The following is a 12019-nucleotide window of genomic DNA, read 5'->3' as shown; positions in this document are numbered from 1 at the left end:
ATTTATATATTCATTTACTTATTTATATTTCCTTTCTAACAATTTTATTTTGTAAGATAATAGTGCTATTGTATTTACTAATCCTAAGTAAAAAGTTAATCTGAAATATGAAAATGCTCAATGATCCTATCACTTCAAGAATATCCCTAATCAGCATGTGGTATTTGTCTTTCCACTCTTTATTTCATCAGCTCATGGGTGTTCCAAGGGGTGTGTGGCTGATCATTCTGTTCTTTTTGTACACAGGCTCCAAGACTGGAACCTTTCTTGAGTGGCACAAGGTGAGACAGTGATCCTTTCTAACCCAGCTGTGCTGAAGAATCTAGCTACACAAGGATGACCAGTCAGGTCACCGCCAGAAGCTACTCTTTGTGCCACCACAGGGAGATCAAGCCAGGCAACTACCCTCAAGTGTCTGGCATGACCCTCAAGTTTGTCCCTACTGATCATGTCATCTCTGGGCCAAGCTGTCCATTTCAAGAACACACTTCTGTTCACTGTCTCACTAATTATTGGCCGGGACTCTGCCATCAACACACAGAAACATGGAGAAGACAAGACACAAAGCTGCTCCTCTGTCCCTGCTTTTAGAATGATGGCTGAAATTCAGACTGGCCACAAAGTCAGAGCCCATCTCCGCCTTCAGATGAGGATTGAACATTCCGGCAGGGTCCAGGTGATGGTGTAGAACTCACTCTCCTGATGTTGCACCTTGGCCTCCCCTCCACCTTCATGGCTTTGCTGCCCTCACTCCTTCCTTCTATTCCTCTAAATCATGTTTCCTGGCAGGCTCAGGCCAAGGCCACAGCCTGCTCTCTCTCTTTCTCACAGAGAAAGCTGGGCAGCTGTCTATGAATTCTTAGAGCCTCAATGTTGCTAACGCTCATCTCAACCTTGAATCACTCACAGCAGAAAGCCCACTGGGTGTCAAACAACAACATCCACAATAACAACAACAACAACAACACGTAACGAAAGCAAAGGATTTTCTACGGATTAAAGAGGAATAGGGAAATGAGGTAATGAGGAGATGGCTTCTGAGGTTAGTGAGAAACATTTTAAAATCACAAATGCCTCAGGGTTTTAAAATGTAGAGTAAATACTTATCCCTACACAGCTATCAAATCCAATTTACAGAAAATAAGTTTCCACCAAATGCATATTCCTAGAAGAAACTCAAGCTATACTTTGGCTCTGCAGATACTCATATTTAACCAAAGCCCACTGCTTCCCCTTGTTGTTTGCAAGGGCCTTCAGAGGAAAGCACGAACATTTCTCAAGAGTGCGTGCAATGGGTACCTCATGGAGCCTCTGCGGTTCCACAGCCATGTTTCTTTTTCTAAACCTGCAAGGCATGACCACCGTCCATCCTGATAGGAAGGTAAGTGCTCACCCTGCCTCTCAGACCCTCTGCAAACCACATGGCTGTCACTTCTCTTTCCTGTGTTTCTGAGCTGAGCAGAGCAACGAGGACTAGGCTGAGGGAGAAAAGTCTGGACCTCCACATATCCCTGGCACTCTCAATTCTTGGCCACATTAGCCGATGGGCAGTATAAGGTCTCAATGAAGAAAGTTGGGGTGATTGTACCCTCACCCTGCTTGCAGGCTCCACTCTTCCCCATTTCTCACCAGAACTGGCCATAGCATGAGGCTGTACCATGGTCTAACTGCACAGAAATGAGCCCCGGCCCACTCTCCCTGCTCAAGATGGGCTGTGGACAATCAATCAATTCTGAGGGCTTTGGTGGAAAAGGCTTGAGAAGAATGGAAATGGCTGGAGTGAGCCACTCCAGTGACAGGAGGAAACAGAAAAGCCTGTAAATGGATGAGGTTTATTTGAAAACCAAGCACAGCAGGAAATTGGGAATGAAAAAATTAAAATGAGCGGAGATCCTCACATCATTCTGTTCTTTTCGTATGCCTTGAGAATTGGCCTGGGCATGGACAGAACATTTTCTGGGTTAATTAAAGTGTCTTTTGCATGCAATCAACAGCACACATCATAAGCTCCCAAGTTGACCTTTTTCTGTGACTATAGTAAGAATACGGTGCTGATAAAATCCCTGTAAAGAACACGAACACCAGAAAATCAGGGGATCTATATGTATGGAAACCAAAACACACACCCCGAGACACACTGACCATGGCTCTGCATGAATTCACAAAAGACCTGGGCCGGTCCCATGCACAGGATCCCACCCCACATTCAGAGAACACAGGTGCACCCAGGGACTGTAGAATGGGACCGTTGTTCCTTATCTCATAAAATCATTTCTTCCATGGCTGCCTACATCCGCTTTCACAACAGGAAGCTCAACTCAGCCTGCCTGTCTACAGACAAGCCAGCGACACAGTGCCACATTCCTCATCTTCTGGATTACTCACCGCTATGACAGGGGTTCCCCAACACTTACCGGCTTGCTGCAGTGCCCCAGCTTCCTGTAATGACAGAAACTTAATTGTTATGAGCATCAGACCATGCTGTGTCCTGAGTTTTCTGCAGTCAAAGAAACCCAAAAGAACAGAGCACACCGACTCATGCTGAAGACAAGGTTTCTTGGACGATGTTTCTTTCCAACAATATTGCTTGGCCATTAAGTGATTTTTGTCCCAAAAAGAAAACGGACTTGCTAAGGCAAAAAGCTTGTGACCACACAGTGTGTGGTTCATGCTGTCATTTTCTCTCACTGTCTTAAATCGAGTCTCTGTCAAGAAGAGACTGTCGCTCAAAACTCCCCTAACCAAGGAAATTCTGTAAATCTTCTGCCATTTATATGGCAAAAATCTCATATCTTATATAAGATTTTCTGATCCTAATTCTCGAAGACAAAGTCAAGAAAGTAACTGTTTCACTGAGACCCCTTAGATTCATATCCCATTTTACCTGGTTCTCTGCAGAGTCCCCAGAAGGTTCTTCCTGCTGAACAGCAGGCCCTACAAGGATGCAAAGTGACCATCAGCTCCTTGGTGGTGTTGCTCATTAACAATTCAGGGGGCCGGGCACAGTGGCTCAAGCCTGTTATCCCAGCACTTTGGGAGGCCGAGGCAGGTGGATCATGAGGTCAAGAGATCGAGACCATCCTGGTCAACATGGTGAAACCCCGTCTCTACTAAAAATACAAAAAATTAGCTGGGCATGGTGGTGTGTGCCTGTAATCCCAGCTACTCAGGAGGCTGAGGCAGGAGAATTGACTGAACCCAGGAGGCAGAGGTTGCGGTGAGCCGATTGCGCCATTGCACTCCAGCCTGGGTAACAAGAGTGAAACTCTGTCTCAAAAAAAAAAAAAAAACAATTCAGGGGCATGCCATGATGTGGGTGAAGAAGGAGGGTCACAGGGAAAGGACAAGAGCAGAAAAGAAAGGGAATCAGAGCCTTTGGGTTTGTAGCTCCAGGCCACCACAATGTGAAATAGTCCATCTCAAACATGGCACACCACCCAGGGCAGGTGATGTTTCCCAGCAGCTTCTCAGGGCTCCTCCTTTCTAATCTGAACTGAGCCATCTTGCCCTCCCTTATTCATTTCTTCCAAAGTCATTTCCTCCCACAATTCACAAGTAGTGTGACTCTGGCTATGACTCCATCTCTAACGTTTTGTACTTGATAAGGAACAACCTTGATTCAGAGGCAATACGACATTCTGGCCAACATATGCTATGGTATTTATTTATTTATTTACACTTTCTAACAATTTTTAAGAGATAACAGTGATATATTTATTAATCCTTATTAAAAAGTTAAAACAAAATATGAAAATATTCAACGATCCTATCATTTGAAGAAAACCCCTACTTAGCATGTAATATTTGTCTTTCCACTCTTTATTTCCATCAACTCATGTGTGTTACATGAGGTCCGTTGCTGATCATACTCACACTGGTTCCAGGACTAGGACAGCCTTTCGTGAGGGGCAGAAGGTGGGACACTGATCCTCTCTAACCCAGCTGTGCAGAAGAATCTAGCTACACAAGGACCACCTGTCAGGTGACTGCCAGAAGTTATTCTTTGTCACCACAGGGAGATCAAGCCGGGCAACTACCCTAAAGTGTCTGGCCTAACCCTCAAGTTCACCCCTGCTGATCGTTGATTTCTGGGCTAAGTTGAACATTTCATAAACTCACTCCATTTCACTGTCTCAGTAATTTCTGGTGGTGCCCCTGCATCAACACACAGAAACATGGAGAAGACAAGAAACAAAGTAGCTCCTCTTTTGAGGCTTTTAGGAAGATGCCCACCATTCAGGCCCGCCATGAAGTCGGATCTCACCTCCGCCTTCAGATGAGGTTTGAACATTCTGGCTGTGCTCAGGTGATGGTGTAGAACTCACCCTCCTAATGTTGCACCTTTGTTTCCCCTCCACCTTCATGGCTTTGCTGCCCTCACGACTTCCTTCTATTTCTCTAAATCATTTTTCTTGGCAGACCCAGGCCAAGGCCGTAGTCTGCTCTCTCTCTCATAGAGCAACCTGCGCAGCTGTCTATGAATTTTTAGAGCCATAATGTTGCTAACTCTGATCTCAAGCTTTAATCACTCACAGCAGAAAGCCCACTGTGTACCAAACAACAATAACAACAACAACAACAAAAAAAAAAAAACAGCAAAGAATATTCTAGAGATTAAAGAGGACTAGGGGAATTGGGTTATGAGGAGATGGCTTCTGAGGTTAACGTAAAACATTTTACAATCACAGAAGCCTCAGTGTTTTAAAATGTAGGATAGGTACTGACACCCATACAACCATCAAAGTCGATTTATATACAATAAGTTTCCACCAAATGTATACTCCAAGAAAAGAACTCAAGCTATACTTTGGCTCAGTTGATATTCATATTTAAAGAAAACCCATTGCTTTGACTGGTTTTTCCAAGCGCCTTCAGAGGTAAACAAGAACCTTTGTCAAGAGTGGGTTCAACGGGGACCTCACAGAGCCTCTGCAGTTCCACAGCCATATTTGTTTTGCCCCACCTGAAATGCATGCCCACCCTTCATCTTACTAGGATGGCAAGTGCTCACCCGGCCTCTCATACCCAGTGCACACCACGTGGTTCTCCTCTCACGCTGCTGTGTTTCTGTGCTGACAACACAGGAACCACAACTCGGCTGAGGTGGAAAATGCCGGAACTCCACAAGACCTCGGCACAATCTATTCTGGGCCACATTAGCTGATGGGGAGTATGAGGCCTCAGTGAAGAAAGTTGGGGTGATTTCACCCTAACCCTGACTGCAGGCTCCTCTGTTCTGAGTTTCCCACCAGAACTGGCCATAGCATGAGGCTGTACCAGGGTCTAAATGCAGAGAAAGGAGCCCTGGCCCATGTTCCCTACTCAAGATGAGCTACGGATGATCAATTCCGAGGGCTTTGGTAGAAAAGGATTGTGAAGAACAGAAATGGCTAGAGTGAGCCATTGCAATGCCAGGAGGAAATAGGAAGGCCTATAAACACGTGAGGTTTATTTGAAAACCAAGCACAGCAGGGATTAGTAAATGAAAAAATACAGTTAGCAGAGACCCTGACACAGTTCTGTTCTTTTGGTTCACCTTGAGAATTGGCCTGGGTGTTGATGGAACTTCTTTTGGGTTAATTAAAGTGTCCTTTGCATGCAATCAATTGCATACATTGTAAGCTTACAAGTTTTTTCCTTGCTGATAGTAAGACTACGATGGTGATGAAAATCCCCGTGGAGAATGTGAACACTAGGAAATCTGGGGATATGTATATATGGAAACCAGCACACACACTCCGAGACACAGTGACCATGGCACCGCATGAATTCTCAAAACCTGGGCCAGCCCCATGCACAGGATCCCACTCCACCTGCAGAGAATGCAGTTGCTCCCAGGGACTGCAGAATGTGGCCGTTGTTCCTTATCTGGAAAAATCAATTCTCCCATCGCTGCCTAATTCGTCATTCACAACAGGAAGCTCAACTCAGTCTGCCTGTCTACAGGAAAACCAGTGAGACAGTGCCACATTCCTCATCTTCTGGATTACTCATCAGTATGACATTAGTTCCCCGATACTTACCCGCTTGCTGCAGTCCCACACCTTCCTGTAATGACAGAAAATAAATTGCTGTGAGCATCAGACCATGCTGTGTCCTGACTTTCCTGCACTTGGTGACATTAAAACACTAGACGGAAACCAGTGTTCAATCAGAGAAATCCAAAATAAGAACAGAGCACACCGACTCATGCTAAAGACAAGTTTTTCTTGGACGATGTTTCCTTCCAACCATGTTTCTTGGCCATTAAGTGATTTTTGTCCCAAAAAGAAAACAGACTTGCTAAGGCAAAAGACTTGAGACCACACAGTGTGTGGTTGATGCTGTAATTTTCTCACACTCTCTTAAATCAAGTCTCAGTCAAGAAGAGACTCTCGCTCAAAACTCCCCCAACCAAGGAAATTCTGTAAGTCATCTACAATTTATATGGTAAAATCCTCCTATCTTATATAAGATTCTCTGATCCTAATTCGAGAAGATAAAGTCAAGCAAGCAAGTGTTTCACTCAGACACAATATCTGGCCCAACATTCATATCCCATTATACCTGGTCCTCTGCAGCATCCCCAGAAGTGTCTTCCTGCTGAAGAGCAGGCCCTAGGAGGATAAAAAGTGACCGTCAGCACCTTGATGTTGTTGCTCATTAGCAATTCAGGGGCATGCCATGATGTGGGGTAGGAGGAGGGTGGCAGGAAAAGGACAGGAGCAGAAACGGGAATCAGGGCCTTTGGGTCTGTAGCTCCAGGCCACCACAACATGAAAGAGCCCATCTCAAACACAGCACATGACACTGGGCAGGCTATTTTTCCCTGCAGCTTCTCAGGTCTCCTCCTTTCTAAGCTGACCTTAGCCATCTTGCCATCCCTTCTTCATCGCATTCAAAGTCATTTCCACCCGCAATCCACAGGTCGTGGTGCTCTGGCTGTGACTCTGCTCACCCTGCCCCTGGGAAGACTCCTTTGTTCTCTTCTCATTGCTGTGTTTCTGAGCTGAGCACACAGCAACCATGACTAGGCTGAGGGAAAAAAGGCCCAAACTCTGCATGACCTGGGCACTATCTATTCTGGGCCACGTTAGCTGCTGGGCAGTATCAGGCCCCAGTGAAGAACGCTGTTGTGATTTCAACCTAACCCTGCCTTCAGGCTCCTGCCTTATCACTTTCCCAACAGAACTGGCCACAGCATGAGGCTGTACCGGGGTCTAAATGCACAGAAAGGAGTCCCAGCCCACTCTCCCTGCTCAAGATGGGCCACGGATGATTGATTCTGAGGGCTTTGGTATAAAAGGCCTGTGAAGAATGGAAATGGCTAGAGTGAGCCACTGCAATGCCAGGAGGAAATAGGAAGGCCTGTAAACAGGTGAGGTTTATTTGAAAACCAAATAGAGTAGGGAATCGTGAATGAAAAAAATAAAATTGGCAGAGATCCTGACACAGCTCTGTTCTTTTGGTATGCCTTTGGAATCAGCCTTGTTGTTGACAGAATTTCTTTTAGGTTAATTAAAGTGTCCTTTGCATGCAATCAAGTGCACACATCATAAGCTTACAAGTTGATTTTTTCCTGTACCTATACTAAGACTGCAACAGTGATGAGAATCCCTGTGGAGAATGTGAACACTAGCAAATCTGGGGATGTGTATGTACAGAAACCAACACACACACTCCAAGACACAGTGACCATGGCACCACATGAATTCACAAAGATGTGGGCCATCCCCACGGACAAGATCCCACCCCACCTTCAGAGAATGCAGTTGCTCACAGGGACTGCAGAATGTGGCCATTGTGTCTTATCTGGAAAAATCATTTCTCCCATCACTGTCTAAGTCCTCATTTACAACAGGAAGCTCAACTCAGGCTGCCTGACTACAGGAAAGCCAGTGAGACACTGCCACATTCCTCATCTTCTGGATTACTCATCAGTATGACATTGGTTCCCCAATACTTACCTGCTTGCTGCAGTCCTGCAGCTTCCTGTAATGACAGAAAATAAATTGCTGTGAGCATCAGACCATGGTGTGTCCTGACTTGCCTGCACTTGGTGACATTAAAAAACAAGATGGAAACCGGTGTTGAACCAATGAAACCAAAAAGAACAGGGCAAACCGACTCATGCTAAGGACAAGGTTTTTTTGGCTGATGTTTCCTTCCAACAACATTGCTTGGCCATTAAGTGATTTTTGTTGCAAAAGAAAACAGACGAGGTAAAGCAAAAACTTGCGACCTCACAGTGTGTGGTTGATGCTATCATTTTCTCCCACTGTTAAATCGATTCTCAGTCAAGAAGGGACTGTCACTCAAAACTCCTCCAACAAGGGAAATTCTGTAAGTCACGTAAAGTTTATACGGTAAAATTCTCACATCTTATATAAGATTCTCTGATTCCAATTCAAGAAGATAAAGTCAAGAAAGCAACTGTTTCACTCAGACACATCCTGTGGCCGGTCATGCATATCCCATTTTACCTGGCCCTCTGCAGCGTTCACGGAAGTGTCTTCCTGCTGAAGAGCAGTCCCTAGAAGGATGCAAAGTGACCATCAGCACCTTGGTGGTGTTGCTCATTAACTACTCAGCGGCCTGCCATAGTGTTGGTGAAGGAGGGAAAGGGCAGGAGCAGAAAGAAAGGGCATCTGGGCCTTTGGGTTTGTAGCTCCAGGCCACCACAGTATTAAATAGCCACAGAACAGCACACGTGGTAGGCTGTGCTTCCCTGTAGCTTCTCAGGGCTCTTCCTTTCTAATCTGACCTAAGCTATTTTGCCCTCCTTTCTTCATCCCTTATAGGGTCATTTTCTCCTAGAATCCACAAATGGTGCTGCTCTGGCTATTGCCCCATCTGAAAGATTTCGTACTTGATAAGGGACTACCTTGTTTCAGATAGAATATCAAATTCTAGCCAACATTTGCTATTGTATTTATTAACCCTTTGTTTTAAAAGTTAAGCCAAAAGTTGGTAAGTCAATTAGCCTATCATTTAAAGATAACCCCTACTCAGCTGGTGATATTTGTGTTTTTACCTTTATTTTCATCACCACTTGGGCGTGATATGGGGACCATTGCTGCTGATGCTCACACTGGTTCCAGGACTGGGACAGCCCTTCACGAGTGGCAGCAGGTGGGGCGCTGATCCCCTCTAACCTAGCTGTGCAGTAGAATCCAGCAGAGGAGGTTGGCATCAGGCTAACAGCCAAAGTTCTCCTTGAGATCTTGTTGGGTGCTGTGTCTTGGGTATGTGTACTATTGAATTAGAGCATTTCTAGTTTTCGTGATGACGATGTCACTAAATACAACAGGATATGTCCCTATGTGTTCTCCTTTTTTCACCAGCAACTAAGAAATAGCCCATCACTTAAGACCAATGACCTGGCAGCTGTCTCTGTGTGTTTCATATTAATGACCACACCAAAGTCCACTGTACAATGAACCTACTCACACTCTGGGTCACCTGACCATTGAGAACATTCTACTGTGATTCACAGTGCTTGAGATCTTTATAGGCCAACATACCTCCACAAACACGCATAGATGCTAGGATCTTCTGACAAGTGACACCAGGGCCATGTGATAACTTCAAACTAGCAGCCCAGAGCATCAGTCTCCCACCTATTCCCGAGTTTATCTTTGCCATTTCCATTTAGGTGAGCAAAAGTTTAAAAAAAATCATCTCTACATCATCTTCATATGAGGACTGGGGATATTAAACTCACCTTCAGCTACAGCTATGGTGGAGAATGAATGGATTGATTTATGGAAAAATAGAGTGGTGATTAAGTTTTGTTTTTAGAATATTAATCTTTGTGTTGTGCTTTGCACATGAGAACATGTTTTCTTGGGTAAAGCACACAAACTCGCAGGGACAGTCACAATCACTCCGCATTGACTCTATCCTCCATACTTCCCAACCCCGATGCACACCAACCACCCTCTTCTATCTAAATGCACTGTTCCTTCCAGGCACTAGAGTAGATGGTCCCATTTCTTGACTGGATTCTACAATTTTTAAGGCAAAACTGCTTGAAACTCATTTCTGGCAGGAAATTCAAAACAGAGTGGCTCTCCAGAAAAAGGGGGCAAGGAAGTGTCACCTTTCTCAACACTAGAATTTTTCCTTAGCATCAGGGTGATCCCAGAATACGTACTGCTTGTCTGTGTGGCTGTATCCACCTGCATTTAGAGAATAAATAAAAACAGTGTAAGGCTAAGACCATGCTGTGTCCTGTATGCATTGGGTTTTTCTTTCTTTTCTTTTCTTTTCTTGAGATGGAGTCTCACTCTATCACCCACGCTGGAGTGCAGTGTCAGAAACTAGGCTCACTGCAACCTCTGACTCCTGGGCTCGAGTGAACCTTCTGTGCCTCAGCCTCCCCAGTAGTTGAGATGAGAGCTGCTGGTCACCATGCCTGGCTAATTTCTCTATTTTTAGTAGAGATTGGGTTTCACCATATAGATCTTTTCTTTACTTGTTGGCATTAGAAAAGCATATGGGGAAAAAAGAAAAGCATATGGGAGACAGTGGTTGAGGCAATGACTGCAAATTAAAGCCTACAACATAATACTGGAAAGGCACAAGATTTTTAGGCAAGTTTCAAGACTGTTTTGGTTGTACAGTTACAATTATTTAAGAAGAATGATTTCCCCTAAAAAAAAATGCTTGCTGCCATACAGTTCCTAACTGAAGGTGTTATCTAAGAATGTCATCTGAGGTCATTTCTTACCTGGTAATGAACCCTCACATTTTCCCACTAAAAAATTCTGTAAGTCATCTATAATGTACTTGTTAAGATTTTCATATGTCAAATCAAATAAAATTTTTAAAAAGCAAGAGTAACAAAATTTCCATCTTAGACAAAAGAACTTACCATGTGAATGCCTGGGGTAGCCTCAGATGAAGGCTCCTGCTTATTGTGATCTAGGAAACACAGAGTAACTGTCAGCATGTCTGTTCCGCTGAAGGACTCCCTTAGGCAGCCTGGGGTGCTGGGGACAGGGGGCCGGTGTGTGTGAAGGAGGTAGGTTAAGAACAGAAACTTGGCTGCCACTGGGACACCATTCTTGGTGAAGAGGGAAGGCAAATAAGACCATCAGGAAAGCCACAGATCAGGGCCTGGTTCTCTGGCCCCCTCACCACTGTGAAGTAGGCAGTGTTCACACAGGGCGACACACAAATGCGCTGGTGATTCCAGGACAGTGTCCCATCATCCCCCTGTGCATTTTGAGGCCTGGTAAATGTCCATTTTTTTTTTGTTCTTGAAATGTTATGTCATTCATCTTTCCTGGATCTACATATGTTCCTCCTGCACTTATCATCCATTTTATTGGCTTTAAAATCATTATTGTGGCCAAAATACATAATATTTATTATTTTGATAATCAAGTGCACACTTCAGTGGCATTAGTGCCATTCACAATTCTGTGCAGTAAACTAAAAATAATCCATATCCAGATGTCTGACTTTCCACCTTAGGAAACTAGAGAAAAAAGTGTAGTGTAATGTAAACCAGACAACCCCCCTCCCCCAAAATATAGCAGTAGTTGCAGAAATCAATGTAATAGAATTAATTTAAAAAGAACACAAAACCAAAAGGTGCTTCTTAGAAAAGATCAATATAATTGGTAAACTTCCAGCCAGGCTAATCACAAAGAAAAGACAGACAACACAATTTACAAATAATATAACTAATATTCCTGATGATCCCATGAACATTAAGAAAATAACAACAGAATAAATTCAACAAATCTATGCCTGCAATTTTTTTTAGTGTAGGAGTGAAACTTTATTAAAAACGTTTACAGAAGGATTGACAGGAAGCGCAGTACCCTTGGAAGAGAACCAAGCAGGCCACTGGCGAGTTTCAAGTGTCTTCGCCAGGCGTCCCCAAACTACAGCCTGCGGGCCACATGGGGCCCCCTGAGGCCATTTATCTGGCCCCCCCGCCGCACTTCAGGAAGGGGCACCTCTTTCACTGATGGTCAGTGAGAGGAGCACAGTATGTGGCGGCCCTCCAATGGTCTGAGGGACAGTG

At 44.5% G+C, this 12019-nt stretch overlaps 1 long non-coding RNA gene across 1 annotated transcript; it reads right to left on the bottom strand.

The window, feature by feature from the left end:
• Positions 1 to 2867: 2867 nt before the first annotated feature.
• Positions 2868 to 8003, bottom strand: LOC141583259 (uncharacterized). The gene is made up of 4 exons (XR_012515945.1): positions 7947 to 8003; positions 6547 to 6596; positions 6024 to 6048; positions 2868 to 2934 (listed from the first exon to the last, which is right to left on the bottom strand). It is a non-coding gene; the product is annotated as an uncharacterized LOC141583259 (long non-coding RNA).
• Positions 8004 to 12019: the final 4016 nt, after the last annotated feature.

This window comes from Saimiri boliviensis (genome assembly GCF_048565385.1).
Source record: "Saimiri boliviensis isolate mSaiBol1 chromosome 19 unlocalized genomic scaffold, mSaiBol1.pri SUPER_19_unloc_2, whole genome shotgun sequence".
Taxonomy (NCBI): domain Eukaryota; kingdom Metazoa; phylum Chordata; class Mammalia; order Primates; family Cebidae; genus Saimiri; species Saimiri boliviensis.
This window is presented reverse-complemented; position numbering and strand designations above follow the sequence as displayed.